The 20651-nt window shown below is 41.4% G+C and overlaps 1 long non-coding RNA gene across 1 annotated transcript; it reads left to right on the top strand.

Annotated features, from left to right (window-relative positions):
- Positions 1-499: 499 nt before the first annotated feature.
- On the top strand, positions 500-20532 carry LOC107179416. Its single transcript, XR_001510031.2, has 4 exons — positions 500-536; positions 861-936; positions 2107-2141; positions 20096-20532. It is a non-coding gene; the product is annotated as an uncharacterized LOC107179416 (long non-coding RNA).
- Positions 20533-20651: the final 119 nt, after the last annotated feature.

Raw genomic sequence — 20651 nt, 5'->3', positions numbered from 1 at the left:
ACTGGAGTCTAGTTTTATCTTACACTAAATGTAAACAGGTTTAGTATTTGCATCATAGGAATTATAAATAAACTTCCTTATTGGACTATTATGAGATAACATCAGTTAAAAAGTCTGTACAAATATAGACTTCCACAATTCAAAAAAAAATAATGTGATAATAATGTGGAAATGTTGGGGTTTGGAGCAAACGGTCAAGAAAGAATTCTTGAGATTTCTTTGGTGCAAAAAGGTAGTTTTATTAAAGCACAGGGATAGGACCTGTGGGCAGATAGAGCTGCCTTGGGGTTTTGTTTTGGTTTTGGTTTGTTTTTTAATGTTTATTCATTTTTGAGAGAGAAAGAGAAAGATCATGAGTCGGGGAAGGGCAGAGAGAGAGGGAGACACAGAATCTGAAGCAGGTTCCAGGCTCTGAGCTGTTAACACAGAGACCAACTCGGGGCTCAAATCCACAAACTGTGAGATCAGGACCTGAGCCGAAGCTGGATACTTAACCAACTGAGCCACCCAGGGGCCCAGCACTGGAGTTTTAACAGGTGACTAATTACACACTTTTAGGTTGGGAGGGGGTTAGGAATGGAGTCAGTCTCTAAGTAATCTTGGAAGCAAGGTTCCCAGGACCTTGAGGGGGGTAGCTCTTGTTACAAAAAAGTCATTTATTACTATCTAATAAAACCTTAGTCATGAGACCCTTCAGATGTGTATCAATGAGCTATATGCTTTGGGGATGATTGCCAACATAGACCTTGAGGGGTTGAGATAAAGTAAGTTTCCAAAGTAATTGTTATATGTTAAAAAAGACTTACAGGATCCTGGAGGGTCAGGATAATGTTAAGCTAAGATTGCCTTTCGTCCCTTAGCAAAGTGTCATCATCAAAACAGCTGAGCTCACAGAAGAAGGTCACTCTGCCTGCCTCAAGGACTTGTCAATGGGCTGTAAGTAGCAAGGAAATTTAATCTTTTCCTTTGCCTTTGTTTCCCACATCAATAATTCCCTTAAAGAATAAAATAACATCATGTCTACAGATATATATTTCACTCAGTAAACAAAAAAAAATCAACCACCAAAGTTAAGTGAGATTGAAAAAAACCTTCCTTTGAGGTTCTCCAAGGGGATTATTGATTTCTGAGAACATATAAGGAAGGTATGTTTTGGACAAATAGCCCCTATCATTCAGAATGAAATATTGACGGTAAGCATTTAAAGCATAAAGATAAAAATGGACACAATGATCGAAAGGAATTAAGCATATTTGTGGCTTGGCATTTTATATTAATTTTTTATACATAAAAATTTAAATTTTTGTTAACATTTATTCATTTTTGAGAGACAGAGAGACACAGAGCATGAGTGGGTGAAGGGCCAAGAGAGTGGGAGACACAGAAACCAAAGCAGCCTCCAGCCTCCAAGCTATCAGCACAGAGCCCAACGTGGGGCTCAAACCCACAAACCATGAGATGATGACCTGAACCGAAGTTGGATGCTTAACCAACTGAGCCACCCAGGCACCCCTATAGTGGATTTTGTTTCCAATTTGCTGTTGGTATTTTGCTCTTTTTGAGTTGCCTTTGTTACATACTATGTGCTGCTTGTATATTATTATCTTTGAGAAATTATCATATAAAGTAAGGATTTTTAAAATTAATTTATGTTTTTTAGTCATCCCTACACCCACTGTGGGGCTTGAACTCATGACCTGGAGATCAAGAATTGCATGGTCTTCCAACTGAGCCAGGCAGGTGCCCCTAAAGTAAGGTTTTTTGATGAGAAAATAAGCTCTTGATTTTTAAAATAATTATAAGCCATTCTAAGGCCTAACGATATATGGAGACATTGAGCCTTACATTTATCAGCTTTGAAGAGTTACCGCCCACTTGTTGGTATGAGCACTGGGTGTTGTATGTAAGCAATGAACCATGGAATCTACCCCCAAAACCAAGAGTACAGGGTACACACTGTATGTTAGCCAATTTGAAAATAAATTATATTTTTTAAAAAAATGAAGAGTTAGCACCCAACATGAGCAAACCCCAAGAGAAAATCTTCTTTAGACTCACTTAACCATTTACTGTTTTTATTTTCTTTTGTTCTTTTGTTTTATTCAGTGCTATGCTTTTGACTCTACTTGAAGATTCTTCAGGTAAGTCCAACCCACAATGGTCTTCTTAGATTTTGAATTTCTTTGTTAGAACCACTGTTATTTAACCATTTCATTCATTGACTATTTTACCCTTGACTCTAATAGAATCTCCTATGAATGTCAAGTATACTCTTTTGGTGTTTCCCACAATTTTCATCCCACTGCTTCGTGTGTATGGTCAATAATGCATTTAACTGCAAGCATTTAACTGAGTTTTCCTGCCCATTAGTCCAAGCCTTAACATCACTACTAATTGAGCATGGTAAGACTACTACTTCATCAGTTTGGCCCACCACCCAGGGACAGTGCTGGAATACCAATTCTGTAAGGCAGCCAGAAGACTGGTCCATAGTAATCAGGATCACCAGTGCTGGGAAGGACAGCACACAGACTAAAAAATCTCAGTGATTTAATATAACCAAGATACATATTTCTCCTTTCCTTGCTGGTCTCATATATATGTGATCACTTCTACCATCTTGTTGTTATACCACCACAACAAGACAGGGAACAGGCTGGGAATCTTAAGGGGCCAGGCCTGGAAGTGACCATGGTCCTTTGCCCTCATCCTATGTGCAGAGCTAGTCACATGGCCCAGACCTGTCAGGGAGGCTGGGGAATGTGGAAAGCATACAGATATTTTGTTAAGCACTATTGTCTCTGGTCATCTAGTCTAAACCTCTTGTTTTTTTTTTCAACTAAAATTGAAAAAAACTTGACCATCTCTGTCATTGTCACTCCTTAAGTCTGAGCAGCATTAGGAAAGTTTACTTTCCATCTCAGTGGGTTCCTTGAACAAACGGTTTGGGAAGTAACAGAGACACAGTAATGCAGGGGTGCAATCACGAGTTCAGAACAGTGTTAGGCTGCAACTGGGACTCTGAATTTTAGGGCTTTTTCGAGTTTTGTGGAGATTTCACTAGGCGAGCAAAGGTTGGGGTAGCAGTCTCTATTTGGAGCTACTTGTCAGCTTCTCAGCTACTTCTGATAATGACCACTGTAGGTTCAGGTGACCAATGAATGCATGCCGCAGGCTTAATAACCTCTCACTCTCATAGTCAAGGGGGCCACTTTGATGCAGCCCTGGGAAAGTAATTCAAAATTGGCTATGATTCACTTAATATGGCGGGGGTAGGACGCTTTTCTTCAGTGATCCAGATTGAGAAATAAAACAGGACAGGTTCAAACATCCAACAAAAAATGGGTTGTTGTTGTGTTTTCAGGCCTCTGCATTCCTCAGAAGGAAAAATAGACACTAACGCACTGCTGTGAAACAGATAACCTAGGAATAGTCTAGCATGCTTGCAGTTTTGCCTCACTGGAAAATTTAAATAATTTAAAGTTAACTGATTTGATTTTTCAGTCTGATTTAGACCCACTCTGTTACACAGTCCCAGACAGGGACAGGCAGCTGGCACTTGTTTGTGCGATCACTCTCCAGACAGTAATAACTGTCACAGTATTACCTTTCACTCACAGCAGTTATCTCCAAGGAGCTCCAGCACCAAAATTCTGTTTGACGCGTAGAAATACGGACCTTTCGTGTGCTCAGTGTAGTGAGAAGCAATTGCAACATAACTGTGATGACGGGCAACCATTTTACGACATTGCACTATGGCTGCAATGGCGATCATAGGCTACCACTCATCAATAGATTTTTCTGGCTTGGAGGGATCTATTAAATACCAGCAGATGGAGTTGTGAGCGTCCTTGGAGAACTGACTAATTCCACAACCTGTGGAAATGCTCTCCTCCCGTTTATGGCTTGGTCTTTTTTGGAGACAGAAAACAAGTGTGATAGGGAAACTGAAAGACGGGAAAGGAGCTGCCAGAGCCTAGAAGATGTTCTCCTGTCTTCACTGTTCCAAGAGCTCAAGCTTAGTCAAAACCCCAGTGCTCTTGCCAGGGAAACCCTCTACTTTGATCACACTGGAAATCAGAACTCTGCCCAGATTACTTACTCAGCAAGGAATAGGCCCTACCAACCTCCACAGGTCATTTTTTGCTTTTGGACTCTACTGGTCTTCTCAGGTTGCCATAAGAAATACCACAGACGGGGCGCCTGGGTGGCTCAGTTGGTTGAGCGGCCGACTTCGGCTCAGGTCACGATCTCGTGGTCCGTGAGTTTGAGCCCCGCGTCGGGCTCTGGGCTGATGGCTCGGAGCCTGGAGCCTGCTTCTGATTCTGTGTCTCCCTCTCTTTCTGCCCCTCCCCCGTTTATGTTCTGTCTCTCTCTGTCTCAAAAATAAATAAAACGTTAAAAAAAAAAAAAAAAAAGAAAGAAATACCACAGACAAGTCAGCCTAGAGAGCATAGATTTTTCGTACAGTTCTAGAGGCTGGAAGTCTGAAATCATGGTGCCGGTATGATCAGGATTTGGATGAGGACCCTCTTCCTGCCTTGCCGATGGCTTCCTTCAGACCATGTCTTCACACTAGAGACAAAGAGCAAACTCTCTGGTATTTATTCTTATAAGGGCTCTAAATCCTAATTCTTATAAACGCTCTACCTTCACGACCTCATCTGCACCTAATTACTCCACAAAGTCCCATCTCCAAAGAGCATCACAGTGGGGGCCAGGGCTTCAACATGTACATTTTGGGTAGGACGTTAGTTTAGCCCATAGCACTAAAGTAGGAACAGGAGGATTCTAGTAGTACCTTGATGGATCTCCCTGTTCCTCACTAGATTCTACAAGCTCAACGGGTTTTTGAAAAATGGTAATCATATAACATCGCTCCCTATACAAAATCCTCTAATGACCTCCCACCATACTTAGAGAAACTATTCCATGGACTCTAAGGTTCCATATGATTCACACCCTTCTTTCTTCTAGTTCCTTCTTTGTTGACTTCACACCTGCCATACCAGGTCTCTCACTGTTCCCCAAGCATACGATGCTCACTTCTCCTTCAGGAACTTTGCAGTTGCTATCTCCCTGGTCCGGAGCACTTTTCCAGATCTTTGAATGGCTTGTTCTCGGTCTTTATTTTCACCTTAACTATCACCTTCTTGAGACACTCCTCTTTCTCCTGTTCTCTCTACCTGTATGTTCTGGTTCATGTAAGTACCATATCTTCAAAGGGCTTCATATATGAAACTTCACCTATTTTCTCTTTATAGTCTCAGTAACTAGAGCACTGCTCAGCATAGAATAGGTACTAAATTAGCATTCATCACAACAAGTAAATTGACACACATGTCAGGGACTGCCTTGTATATACTGTCATCCTAATCCTCTCTTTTGATCTCCAGCCCTGTATACCTGCTTCCTTGATGTCCCACATTCACCATTTTATAGACATCTCAAATTAAAAGTTTTCAAAATTGATCACTCTATCCCTTAAAACCTACATCTTCTCCTATGTCCCTCTTCACATAGTAATCCAAGGAAAGTCTGGGCATCATCTTTAATTTTTTCCTCTTCCTCTCCTCCTTGCATGCAGTCAGTAATCAATCCAATTATTCTATTTCTGAAACACGTCACGCCTCTTTTCCTCCTCGCCCCATCTCTACCACGGTCACTTGTCCAAAATGCCACCATCTCTTGCTGGGAGCACAGCATCCTGCAACAAGTCTTCCCACTTTCATTCTTGGCACTGTCTCCCCCTGTCTATTTCCCACACAGCAGCCAGGGGTGCCTGGGTGGCTCAGTCGGTTAAGCGTCTAATTGTGGCTCAGGTCATGATCTTTAAGTTTGTGAGTTCGAGCCCCACGTTGGGCTCTGTGCTGACAGCTTGGAGCCTGGAGCCTGCTTCAGATCCTGTGTCTCCCTCTCTCTCTCTGTCCCTACCCCTCTCACACTCTGTCTCTCAAAGATGAATAAATGTTAAAAAAATAAATAAAAAATAAAATAAACAGCAGCCAGAGTGATGCAGGGCATTTATTTTAATAGCAACAGGTAATATGCTACTAACGGCTACTCTTTGGGCACCTGAAGGCAAACCAAACCAAACATGAGTTTGGCCCCCTCAAAGACTAAAAATGCCAATCTGTACATGTAACTACTCTATATTAAAAGTTTAAAGGGGCCCATGGGTGGCCCAGTCAGTTAAGCATCCACCTCTTGATTTCAGCTCAGGTCATGACCTCCCGGTTGGTGAGATCAAGCCCCAGATCAGACTCTGTGCTGAGACTATAGAGCCTGCTTGGGATTCTCTCTCTCTCTCTCTCTCTCTCTCTCTCTCTCTGTCCCTCCCCTGCTCGCATGCATGTGTGCGCTCTCTCTCAAAATAAATAAATAAACATTAAAAAAAAAAAAAAAGGCTTAATAAGCACTCTCACCACCCTTAGAATAAAAGCCAGTGTCTTCACCAGGCCATGAGTACCTGTGTGATCTGGCCTGTCAATTTCTCTCCTCATAGCTTGTACAGCCCTCCCCCTGCCTCTATTAGCTCTGGCTGCAATGGCCTCGCAGCCCTTTGAAACTGCCTGCCACCTGCTTTTCCCCTTCGGAGTTTTCATGCAGGATCTTCCCTGCCTGGGAAGGGATTTCCTCCACTCTCATCCTAAATAAGTAATCTCTGCTTCTCCTAGGACTCAACTGAAATGTCACTCTTCAATGATGACTCCCGTAAAGCACCTGTTCAAATCTGGGCCCCTCTTGTTAAACTCTCTTCACAGCACTTCCATCTGGTTTTAACATAGTTGGTAATTACAGATTTATCTGGAACTCCTCAATAGCTGCTTCTGCCATTATATTGAAAGCTCCAGGAGCTCAGAAGTCATGATCTGCTGCTTGTTTGTTTTTTTAATGTTTATTTATTTTTGAGAGAGAGACAAAGTACGAGACTGGAAGGGACAGAGAGAGAGGGGACAGAAGATCTTAAGTGGGCTCCGTGCTGAGAGCAGAAAGCCCCACACAGGGCTCAAACTCATGAATCGTGAGACCATGACCTGAGGCCAAGTCGGACTCCTAACCAACTGGGCCACCCAGATGCCCCTATGGTCTGTTTTTTTTACCTGCCTTTTCTTCAGAGGCTAAGTTTAATACCAGGTACACAGTGAGCATTCAATAAATATTTATTATCGTAACCCAAATAAGTGGAACACTCTTTTTCACCCCCACAAGTACCCAATGACCTTTTATCTCTTGGCCCTTGAGTGGCCAAAAATAAAATGCACCAGCAGGTTACTACAATGTAGGATATCCCAAGTAACTGGGGAAAGAAGTAGTATTTTAACCATGGTTTTCAGCGAACTTGTTTAGTCTTTTGCTCAAGAACAGAGGTTTCGGGGTCCCTGGGTGGCTCAGGTGGTTGACTGTCCAACTTCAGATCAGGTCATGATCTCACGGTTTGTGAGTTTGAGCCCAGCATCAGGCTCTGTGCTGACAACTCAGAGCCTGGAGCCTGCTTCGGGTTCTGTCTTCCTCTCACTCTGCCCCTCCCCTGCTCACACTCTCTCAAATATAAATATTAAAAAAATTAAAAACAAAAGAGAATTAAAAAGTTTTCTGTAAATAGTGGAAAGAATCATGTTTTCTGGTAAGGAACTTACATTTGGTATTTATTTGTCTTCTATTATTTGTAAAGCATACCTTTAAATCTATTTTTCATGATAAACTGACAATTTATTAATCAAAGTATTGGGATTTTATAATTAAAGTGAAATTCTGCTACACAAAAAAAGTGTGAAGACACGTGTTCTATCCAGTGATTGAGTTATTCTTAACTAAAATTACTCTGCCATATTTAACATAGGACTTAGCGTAGATTTTTTTTTCCTAAAGTTTTACTTAAATAATTTCTATACCCAATGTGGGGCTTGAACTCATCAGAGCAAAAGTCACATGCTCTTCTGACTGACCTAGCCAGGAGCCCCACTGACATAGATTTTTAAAGTCCAAAATACTATTTTTTTTAACAATAACAATTATTATTATTACTAACAACCACAAAAGGCCGCACCTCTAAATCCAGGTATTTTTAATGGAAATACAAAGGATGAAGTAGTCATCATAATAGGATGCTATTTTGGGATCAGGCCCGAAGCCATCGGCTATAACTGATTAAATCAAGCAGAGGGCCAAAACCAAGATATCTCAATCAAGGCTGGCAATCTAGACAGGGCCCATGGGCTAATTTTCTGTATTTAAGTGGCTGAAAAGTAACCAGTAGAAAATATTTTATGATATGTAAAAAAAACTGAATCAAATGCAAATTTCACACAACCATGCCTATGAGCTTACACAGTGTCTAGATGTACTTTCACACTGTGATGGCAAAGTTAAGTAGCTGCAACAGAGACTTCTCAAGAGGTTTTGACTGTAACCTCAATGGTAAGTTTTACATGAACCACTGTATATTCGCAGACACATAGCTGTAAAGCTTCACCAGACAGTATTCACACTGCTACAATGTGCTCTACTGTGTTCTGTTCAATTCTATTTCACTTAAACCATATTTATAATGTTTCCGATTCTGACCCACTAATGATAGCTACTCATAGTTTTAAAAAAATTAATTTGGGTTTATTTTCTCAATCCTGGTTATGTAATAAATCACTTAGGAAGCTCTTGAAAAAATGCTAGGCCAGTCAAATCAAAATCTCTGGGCACCTGGGTATCACTCTTCAAAAACAGCAAGCAAATTAACAGCCCCTCTGGCTGACCCTAAGGAGCCTGGGCTGAACACTAATCCCCTTGCTATTCAAAGCAGGGGTCTTCAGAGGAGCGGCATCAACACCTGGCAGTTTCCTAGAAACTCATAATCTCAGGACCCAACCCAGACCTACTAAATCAGATTCTACTTTTTAACAAGATCCCCAGATAATGACATGACTGTTGAAGTGTGAGAAGCACGGATCTAAACCAAGAAACAGTTTTTGATTAAGCACTGCAGCATTAGATTATGCTCTCCTCTTTGGGAAAGGAAAATTGCGTATTTGCCTCCGGTTATTATTGAATTTGGACCGGCAAGGGCAAAATGTGAAATGGCAGAAATAAAATGTGCCCAGAGGGAAAAGCTGTTTCATGTGTGGGAGTTTCTACCTGTAGAAGGCCATCCCACTCCAAAAAAGAGGGGGAGTGGAGCTGGAATCCAAGACTGTAACATGAGTGACCTTGATGTGCCAAGCCCAACCAGACCTCCAAGTGGGGTCCAAGCATATGGCAGCCTTGCCCTCCTCCCCTCCTGCTGCTGCAGCCAGACCCATTATACAGTTTCTCTATTCCAACCTTTGCACCTAGGCCAGAACCAGACTGGCTTCTAGGAATCAGAGGACAGGCTCTGCTACTGTCCACTTGATCAGAAACATCCGTGTTTTAGAAACCAAAGCTCTCTGGTGCGTTTCATCCCAGTAAGAGCAAAGGAGGAGGTTCTGAGTTTGCTCTGGTTGCCGAATAGGAGGCTTCCCAGGGACACAGTTGAGTCACAGAGGAGCCACGGAGGGGTGAGGTCTCCAGCAACCTACACAAACTCCTTGGCAACTGGAACCTTGGGCGGAAAGTTTTCCCTCTGTAATTTCCTCAGGCCTCTTCCACAGTTTCAACTATTTGTGTTCTCACAGCATTTCCAAATGCTGGTTTTACCCTCCGCTGACCTGAGCAATTCTATTTGGTGTCGTTAACTTTTTAAGTGCTGGTAAGAGACCGCAACATTTAGTTTAGATTTTGCTTTGTTCCGTTTTTGGTGGGGGAGAGAGGATGTAAAGCAGAGGTACTAGATTTAGAAGCATGTATTGATAGAAATTTCATCAAATATCACAAGGTCTAGGCATGAGTATCAGAAGACACCTTTTTCTTCACTTTGTCCTTCCCCCGACAAATACCAACAGTAAGAAAACAAACCAAAAACAGACCTAATGACCACATGTTCATTGACCACATGTTCACCTCTCTAGAGAAGCCTTCACAACTTGGATGTTATTGCTCTCAGTCCCCACCAGGGAGAGAGAACTCTTCCTAGGGCAGGGGTTCTCAAAGGGTGGTACCAGGAGAAGCCACTTCACTTGGGAACCTGACAGAAATGCACATTCTCGGGCCTTACCCCTACCAAAACTACTAAATCATAAGTGCTGGGGCTGGGGCCCAGCCCTCCAGGTAGTTCTGAGGCATGCTAAAATTTGAGGACCTCGGTTCTAGGGAATGACTAAATTCACACCAGCTACAAATTAAACTGGTCTCAAAGATAGGTTGATCAGTTTCAGAAAACAGCTAGTTACTAACCTACCCTATCTTTAAAAAAAAAAAAAAAAAGTTGAGTTTATGAAACAGGATTCTGAGCATAGATAAAGACTAACTTTTTATGGCCACCATTGGACTTTTCCAGTAAGGGCTTAAAAAGTTGTATGGGTAGGTCATCTTTTGTTGATGATGTACTCGGACGGACATGAATCTGTCAAAAGGAAAAGAACACACTGCTCTCATTTTGCCACTGAATTATAACTTCCAGTCAATAAACTAGACAAATTAACGTCTACCTGGAACAAATTAAAATACCTCTAAACAAGGTGAAGTTGACCTATCAAGATTCACTTACCACAAACAAACCTCTGTTCCCATTAGTGCTTTAAAAGGTAAATTAACACACATACAAAGACATATGTAGTGCCTAAGGTATGTTTGCCCAGTGAACAATAAACTATGGTTTAGCAGGGATTTCTGAACAAAGCAGACTCCAAGTTGCTACCCAATCCTCTGGGACAGCTGTAGTTCCTAGAGGAGCCCAAGCCCAACATCTATGTAGGCTCCAAGTAGAAACATCTTGAGATCACACTAATGTATATTAAGGGTTGCCAAACAATAACAAAGGGATTAGAGACAAATGATTTTTCATTTAGAAAAATTTTTTAAAAAGGTTAAATTTTGGGTAATATTTTTATAACAACCCACATGGTTTACTGGAAGCAGAAAAAGAAAATTCCAAGTGGAGAAAATTTGTTTCTGCTTAAAATTTACGTAACATGCATTTATTCATGCATTAATCTGTTACTTATTCTTTCTTCTCTCCTCTTCACACTTTGAGGTCTCTTTGCTTAAGGGATGGATAGTCATCATTAGTGAGGAGTGCTCTGACTTATAATTATTGATTACCAAGAAAACACAAAAGTTGTGGTTATTTACAAACTGTGTGACCTTGGTAAGTTATTTCATTTTTTAAAAAAATATGTTTTATTTTATTTTAATGTTTATTTATTTTGAGAAAGAACACTTGTGCACAAGTGGCAGAGGAGCAAAGAGAGACGGAGAGACGGAGAATCCCAAGCAGTCTCCATGCTGACACAGCACAGAACCTGATGCAGGGCTTGATGTTGTGAACCGTAAGATCATGACCTGAGCCAAGATCAAGAGTCAGATGCTGAATCGACTGAGCCACCCAGATGTCTGCCCCTTGAACAAGATGTTTTAGCTCTCAAGAGCCTGTAATCATTTCTGCAACAAAATTATAATACTTCTTTTATACAGTTCTTGATAGTAGATATCCTATACATTCTACCAATAGAATTTTCTCTTAATAAGGGGGAACACAGTGGAGAAACACACCAGACATTTATTTGGGTACTTTATTTTGCTTTGCAAACTAAATATCAACATGCCAAACTTCTTTGTTTATTCCAGGTATCCTTTCAATTCAGAATGTCCAAAGAGAAGTTATTCCCCCATCCAACAAAGCCTTTTTTTTTTTTTAAATCAGGGCTTCCCAGCCACATTATTCCTATTAATCACACTAATCTTATCTTTTGCTTTCTTTATAACCTAACGAATCCAAAGAACATCACAGAGCTACTGTTTCTTTATTTGTAACTTCTCCCTTACCCTCCCTGTCCCCTTGCCTCATTCTCTTGTGTTTGGACCAATGAAATAGTCTTGTATCTTTTTCTGGGCTTTCAGTATCTTTTCCTAGTCAGTCTTAAGAGTGTAGTGAATGATCAGACAACCCTCAGCACTATCCTGCCTGGATTGGATTCCTAGCTCCACCCTTTCATTGTTATATGAACTCAGGCAAGTTATTTCAACAGAAATAGCTCCCATTTTTTCACCTGGAGAATGGATGTCACAAAATTATCTTACTTTTCTTTTAATTAAGTGATATAATTGATATACAATACTTAGAGTACTCAGTTCAGAACAAGCACTGTATAAATGTTAGTTTATTCTTTTATTCATTGGCCAATTAATCTGACTAAATCATATTTGATCATGGCATTGCCTACTCTGGAAAAATCCAGAACAGTTTCCCAGAGCCAATAAGTTATATTCTAGGGGCACCTGACTGGCTGAGTCAGTAGAACATGTGACCCTTGCTCTTGGGTTTTTAAGTTCAAGCCCTACATTGCGTGTAGAGATTACCGAAAAATAAAATCTTAAAACAAAATTGGGGGCGCCTAGGAGGCTCAGTTGATTAAGCATCCGACTTGGGCTCAGGTCATGATCTTGCAGTTTGTGGGTTTAAGTCTCGCATAGGGCTCCACGCTGACAGATCAGGGCCTGGAGCATGCTTCACATTCTGTGTCCTCTCTCTCTGCCGCTCCCCAACTTGCACTGTGTGTGTGTGTGTGTGTGTGTGTGTGTGTGTCTCTTAAAAAACTGAATAAACATTAAAAAAACTAAAGGAAAAAAGTTAGATACTAGAGCAGAATGTTCATAAATGGCTGGTAATTTTATTGGAAAACAGGTATTCTAGATATTCCTTAATGTCTTTACCTTAAGCAACTATGTCAACTAACACAGAAAGGAAAGCTAATATTTGGACGCTAATACAAGGGAGAAAAACACTTGCAATCCAACCTGGAGGACTCATGTGTTTTAAGATAGCCTCTCTGTTTCTTACTGGTACTGTGTCATCCTTGCCCCTAATCCACCATTGCTTAAATTTCAGAATGTCGCCATTCTAAACACCCTCGTTTCTTCTCCCATCACAACCTTATAGGCGGTTGGTTGTATTCCACCTAGTTCCAAACAATCTGAGAATGCTTACAAAATGTTTATAGTGGGGCATCTGGGTGGCTCAGTTGGTTGAGCATCTGACTTAGGCTCAGGTCATGATCTCACTTTTCATGAGTTCGAGCCCCACATCCGGCTCTCTGCTGTGAGCACAGAGCCCACTTCCAATCCTGTCTCCCTCTCTCTCTGCCCCTCCCCCACTCATTCTCTCCCTCTCTCAAAAACAAACATTAAAAAAATGTTTATAGCAAATTAAAACAAAATAAAATAAAAGCGTTTAGAGCAGGAGAAAATATAACACTCTGTTATATAAAATTTAAGTTTTCAAATGTACTCCAATGAGCCCTCTTAAGATCTGCAACAGTCAATCTATTGCATTGATCTATCTATAAAATAAGCAGGCAAAGGACACCTTGGGTGGAAGCTGAAATTAAGTTAGTTCATGATATCTCAAAACGAACAGTAAATTGATGATGTATTCAGGTACTAAAAATTATTCTAAAAGGCGAATTCCATTGCTCTACTAAAATTGGAGAATGGTCCGGGGCAGGGGAAGAAGCAGACACTTTACCTCCAAAATGAACTTTGTAGTTATTCAAAATAAAACTAAATGTCTTTGAATAAATGTTGAAATAGTGGGAAGGACTGCAGCTATTTTAAAATTATCTTCCAGAGGGTTCACAGAAATGTAGGTATGTGGAAAGCCAACATCTCAGTTTTACAGAAATAAAATACACAATGAGACTCAAAACAGATTAGCTGAGACCTAGAACACAGGATTATTTTTCAAGAAAGTGGAACAAATTTACTTCTCAGTATAAAAAAGAAAGTGAACAATATCCTTGCCACTTGGATGTAATAAAAAGATTATGAGGAACAGAGAAAAACTGTTTCAAATGTTCACTTATGGGTGGGTTGATCACATGTCCTGTTTTGCCCTAGACAGTCTAGGTTTATTATCTGTTGCCCTGGTGTGATTGTTCGTAGCGCCCCCTTTACTTCCTTCAAGTGTCTTGGTTTAAATAAATTTTATGTTCACCCTATGTGTGTAAAATTAGATGAACATTTCACATGTTAAAATGTTTATTTTCCTGATTTGCAAAAGTAGATCTCTAACTCCAACTATCTGCTTCAGAAGGAAACAAACCAATGTAACTTTCCAAACAGGTAATGCTCCTCGGAGGTGTGAGGGCTTCTCGACTTCTTCGTTTTACCATTTAATGTTAAATCTGTGTGGATCTGTAAATTCCTGTGTCTGGTAGGAATTACCATTTAGTTCTTTCCATTTCTTAAACCACCTGTACAAGGCTGCTGGGAAGGGCTTGGACTGCTGAGACCATTGGGCTAAACAGAAACACTTTGAGGTAGAAATTAAGGGGAGTGTATCAATCTCATACAAGTTCCCTTTACAAACCCTAGAAAGATCAATATATTGATAGGTCACAAGACAAGTATAAAGATGAATTAAAGCCTTAGGTTAATTTTCCTGATCTAATTCTCCAATTTTCCATGCAAATGTCTTTCTAAGTCCTTGTAACTTTAAGATCTTTCCCATTCATGAGTCATCTAGAAGAGCAATAGACATTTCTAGGAGGTTACAGGGAGGGATCTGACAGGCAGGAAGAAGGGTCCAACATTTCATTGTTATATTGACAGTTTGCATATATTGGGGGAGCCTACCCATGGCTCTTTAGACAGATGTCTCCAGAAGCAGCTCTAGTTTGTGCCAAGTCCTTTCTCTTGCATGAAATCGCATTAGAAAACTATTAAAATGGACAATAAAGATAGGATTTTTTTTTTAATCATGGTCTCAAGCTAACTTAGGGGAACACCATCCTCACTTTTCTCTCGAACTTCGCATACACTTTACTGAATAATGTAGTTGATTGTAAGAGAGGACATGTGAGAATATTCTTTTTAAGAGTTGTACACATGGAAGGCATTATAATGGTTAAAAATTCACATGTCTGGGGTGTCTTGGGTGGCTCAGTCGGTTGAGCTTCCGACTTCGGCTCAGGTCATGATCTCACAGTTCATGAGTTCAAACCCCGTGTAGGGCTCTGTGCTGACAGCTCAGAGCCTGGAGCCTGCTTCAGATTCTGTGTCTCTGTCTCTCTCTCTCTCTCTCTCTCTCTCTCTCTCTGCCCCTCCTCTGCTCATTCTCAGTCTCTCTCTCAAAAATAAATATCAAAAAAATTAAAAAAAAAATTCACGTGTCTGAGTCATCCAGGTTTCTTAGGGTGTTTGACCCCAAAATAGTACCGTGTTGAGAGCTGAAGTGAAACTAGATCAGTAGAGGGGATGTTTACCATCCTGTTCTCAAAGGAGGTGGGTAGGAGGTGTGGCAAATGTTGTTGCAAGGCTCATTTACTTCTCCCTCCTGAAACTTGTTTTGGCAGTCGGGTGAGCTAGCCAACTTCTTCTGAAGACAGTACGGTGGGGGAAGGGTTTGGTAAGGAGTAAATACTTGTTCTTATTGACCTGGCTTTTTTTCCTTCTTTGCACAGCAATTTCACATTGACCAGGGCTATACTTGTCTTTTCTTATTTGAGTTCAACATTTATGCTTCAAAGATTCTGAACTTCTTGCTTATGAAGCCCAAAGAGGTAAATGAAAGGGAAGTCAAAAAAAAAAAAAAAAAAAAAAAAAAAAAAAAAAAAAAAAGAGAGAGAGAGGGAGAGAGGGAGAGAGGGAGGGAGGGAGAGAAATGAAGGTAGAACAGAAAGAAAGCTAGAAAAGCAAAGAAATAGAAAGAGACTGAGTAGAAATTTCTATCGGGTAAAGGACTTCATAGTTTTGGATTTCAGTTTCCTCTTCTGTAACACAGTGATAATCAAGTAAAAAGGTTTTAGGAAAGTTAGGAGGATTCTATAAGATAAAGTGTATAAAGGACATGAAGCAGTGCCTAACATATTGTTGGTGACCAAGATTATTATTCTTATGGTATTATTAACAAGAGACTTGGTAGTGTAAGGAATAATTTGTAAAAGTCACATTTGCATCCATCTATCTTTAGACAAAGACACACCATTTTCTTCCTTTTTTTTCTTCTTTTGAGAAATAAATCATAATCCCTACCCTTCCTGATATGTATGGTAGAGGTGATCTGATCCTTACCACTGGTCACCATCTTTGGTGCTCATGACCCAAGTATACAGTGAATATGTACAGATCTACTTCCTCTTGACCCCAGTTATGAAGCTATGATTCTTGTGTGTGTGGCCATAGGCCTTTTATCACCCTTAGTTTACATTTCAATAAAAATGACATGATTCATTAAATAACTCAGGGCCTTTTGCAATGGAAATAATTAGAAAGTAGTCAGAGATCCTCATGGGTTGCAACTGAGCTCACTGAAGAGTCATGCCCTGGGTCTCAAGGATTATTTGGTGCCAAGACTGAACAGCTGCCACTTGGGTTCTGGAGTCAGCTGGTTTGACTTTGGATGGCGTAAGAGGCAATAGAAAAAGATCATAAAAGGCCTTCAGAAATCCTTTTCAATTATAGGTGTGGTGTTTTCAAAATTATCCTGTTTTCAGTGAGCTCGGCTCCACCCAGAGGAGAGAAAAATCTGTATGTAGCCAAAGAGAAGTGACTTAGTTAAAGCCCTGCATATAAAAACACAGAAGGAAGGCTGGGAAGGAAGCTGAGACCTCTAGCTTTACCCTGGGGTGTAGTGTTTATATGAAGCAGGAAATCATCTAGTTATAAGCTCAGCCAGCAAACTCCAAGATATGTATCTGAAGAATACCAAGTCCTCCCTCACAGCGAATCTCTGAGGCATCCTCTGTGGTTTCTTGAATTCCTCCTCCTACCCCAGCTGAGAGATATTCTATCCCTCATTTGGTTATAATCTTAGTCAAAATCTAGCAACTGAAATGGACTTAAGTGGTATCCAGGGCATTCTGTCAAAGAAAAGAATTAATAATTGAGAATATAATTTTCATATAACCAAATACCTAAAAAAAACCACTATGCGCCAGGAGGTCAAGAAACACCTATTTTCTTTTTCTGTACTGTCTTTTGGAACCCCGTGGGTAGATACATCCTTGTATACATCTTGCAAAAGGGAACAGCTGTAATGCCACAAGACTCTTATAGAAGAGAATAAATCATAGAAAATTGGAAGTGAAAATGACATCCAAAGTTATCTAGTTCAGCGGTTCTTATTGCTAGCTGTATTTAGAATCACCTGAGGAATTATGCAAAACGCCAATACCAAGCCCTACTCTCCAAGAAATTCTGAGTTAATAGTTCTAGGTTGAGACCTGGGCTCGAATAATCTGCCTATCAAAGATAAGGATAAACCTATTAATAAATGTATACCTAAGGCATTTTATTAATTGATACATTAATAAATGATAAACATAAATTAAGACTTTTCTATAAAGTTGGAAACAAGAGCAAATATTTGGAGATACAATCTGGATTTGCTCCTTTTGGTGTTCTGAGCACCCAATTTTCCGACGTGTTGGGGGGTGTTCTCCATACCAATTATCTGGGCACACAAGCTGGGTATCAACTCCATTCTGACACTTTACCCAGAAGTAGGGTCAGATTGCACAGGTTAAGGATTCAGCCCCACAGGACTACACCCCTCTCCCACCCCACATCCCACGCCAGTAGCAAGCCCAGGTTAACCTGTGCTTCTGACCCAAAGGCTGTAAAACAGAGGTTCTCACAACCTCCTCCTTCCTTGGGTTCCATTAATTGGTTAGTTTAGAGAGGCTCACAGAACTCAGAGAAACATTTTACTTACTATAGAAGGATATAATTCAGGAACAGACAGGTAGAAGAAATGCAAAGAGCCAAGCAGGGGGAAAGGGCAGAGACCGTCCAGGCCCTCTCCGGGTGTCCCGCAGATCCCCAGCTGTTCACCAACCCGAAAGCTTTCTGAACCGCGTCCTTGCGCGATTTTTATGGAGACTTCTCTACACGGACGTGATTGCCTAAATCACTGGCCATTGGCCACGGACTCAACCCCAAGGCCCTCTCTCTTCCCCGGAGGTTCAGGGGCGGGACTGAAAAATTCCAACCCTCGAAACACGTGATTGGTTCTCCCAGCAGCCAGCCTTTCCCCTCACCTTTAGGTGAGGTCAAAAAGTCACGTCATTAACATAACAAGAGACACCTTTGTTGATTTTATCCCTTAGGGAATTCGGGGGGGGGGGGGGGGGGGGGGGGGGGTTGGGAGCTCTGTGCCACAAATGGGAAGGAAGACAGAACATATATTTCTTATTAAGGGGCACCTGGGTGGCTTAGTTGGTTGGTCCAAGTCTTGATTTTGGCTCAGGTCATGATCTTTTGGTTCCTGGGTTTCAGCCTCGTGTGGGGTCCATGCTGCTGTGTGGAAACTGCTTGGGATTCTCTCTCTCTCTCTCTCTCCCTCTCCCTCTCCCTCTCCCTCTCCCCCTCCCATGCGTGTGCGCTCTCTCTCTCTCTCAAAATAAATAAACATTAAAAAAAATCACAACATCACACTCCTATACCTCACTTTGGTAAATCACACATCCAACAAAAAAATAAATAAATAAAAATTGAGGACTGGCTCATAGGTAAACTCTGAAGATGCCATTAAAAAATTAATGGTGGTGGGGCACCGGGGTGGCTCAGCTGAGTCTCAGACTCTTGGTTTAGGCTCAGGTCATGATTTCAGGGTTCATGAGTTCAAGCCCCATGTTGGGCTCTATACTGAAAGTGAGGAGCCTGCTTGGGATTTCTTGCTCCTTCTCTCTCTGTCCCTCCCCAGTTTGCTCTCTCTCTCAAAAGATAAATAAATAAGCAAACATTTAAAAAATTAAAAAATAAAAACTTTTTAAAATTTTAAAGATACATCCCTGAGAAGGAGGGGGGATGAAGGGAGGGGCTAGCTGGATCAGTCAGTAAACCTGCAACTCTTTTTTTTTTTTAATGTTTATTTTTGAGAGAGAGAGACAGAGAGAGAGAGAGAGCATGAATGGAGAAAAGGCAGAGAGATGGAGACACAGAATCCAAAACAGGCTCTAGGCTCTGAGCTGTCACACCAGAGTCTGACGCAGGGCTTGAACTCAGGAACTGTGAGATCATGACCTGAGCCAAAGTCGGATGCTTAAAGGACAGAGCCACTCAGGTGTCCCAGTAAGCCTGTGACTCTTGATATGTGAGCTGTAAATTTGAGCCCCATGTTGGGTGTAGAGATTACTTTTAAAAAAACCTTTAGGGGCGCCTGGGTGGCTCAGTCGATTAAGCGGCCGACTTCGGCTCAGGTCATGATCTCGAGGTCCGTGAGTTCGAGCCCCGCGTCGGGCTCTGTGCTGACAGCTCAGAGCCTGGAGCCTGTTTCAGATTCTGTGTCTCCCTCTCTCTGACCCTCCCCCGTTCATGCTCTGTCTCTCTCTGTCTCAAAAATAAATAAATGTTAAAAAAAAAAAAAATTTTTTAAAAAACCTTTAAAAAAAATAAAATTCAAATTCAAACATGTCCCCCAATCGTTCCCCCAATTTTTTGATACTCTTACCTTCAAGAAGCAGAGCCTAAGCTTTGCGCAGTGCCAGTATTGTAGCCAATGAAGTTTATCTGAGGTGCGATTTTTGCTAAAAGAGGTCAAGCTTAATTTCCCTCCCCTTGAATGTGGGCTGGATTTAGTGACTTGCTGCTAACCAATCAAATGAAGCAGAAATGGTAGTGTGGGACTTCAGAGGCTGAGTCTTCAAAAGGCACTGTTGGCCGCTCTTCCTCATCACTTGCTCTAGGGAAAACAGCTGACGTACCGTGTGAGCCCTGCGAAGGCCACATTGTGATGAACTGAGGCCTTCTGCCACTAGCAATCTGAGCGAGCCATCTAGGAAGTAGATCCTCTAGACCTGGTCAAGCTATCAGATGACTTCTCAGGAGGTTGTAGTCCTGGCCGACAGCATGCCGGCAACTTCATGAGATCCCTTGATTTAGAAGCTCCTAGCTAAGCCCCTCCTAAATTCCTGATCCTCAGAAATTGTGTGAGGTAATGGGTGCTGTTTTAAGATGCTAAGCTTTTGTACAAGACAACTATAGACAATGAAAATAGTAATACATGATCCTTTGTCTCCACAAGTTTGCCTCCAGCTGAAGAAGTAGGTTACAGCTCCGGAAACATAACAAACTATGGAAGCCTCCAGACGTCCTGTCATACGAAAAGGATCGTCGAGTAGTGGAACTCCAGATGATGTCCACATCATGGTCTTTGCAAATTGAGCGCACTGAAGCTAAGTAATTTAGAGCCTGTGTGGCAGGACAGATTAGGTGGATAGAAGCAGAGATAGGGAGACAGACTGACAGACAGATGGGTAGAAAGCTATACTTTGGGAATCCTCCTCAGTGTTGTGAGATGTCAGGGGAAACCAATGATGGAACTAATACGTCAACTTCGATCTTTAAGTAGCTTATTGAGATTGCATGTAACACCCTACTAAAGCAGACGGTTAATCAGTCAGACTAATAAAAAAATTCAGTTAAGGGGCACCTGGGTGGCTCCGTCGGTTGAGCCTCCGACCTCAGCTCAGATCATGATCTCACAGCTTGTGGGTTCGAGCCCCACGTCGGGCTTGGGGCTGACAGCTCAGAGCCTGGAGCCTGCTTCGGATTCTGTGTCTCCCTCTCTTTCTGCCCCT

This window comes from Panthera tigris, chromosome A1 (genome assembly GCF_018350195.1).
Source record: "Panthera tigris isolate Pti1 chromosome A1, P.tigris_Pti1_mat1.1, whole genome shotgun sequence".
NCBI classification, from domain to species: Eukaryota; Metazoa; Chordata; class Mammalia; order Carnivora; family Felidae; genus Panthera; species Panthera tigris.
Note: the sequence above shows the minus strand (reverse complement) of the source record. Positions and strands in the feature narration are given on the sequence as shown.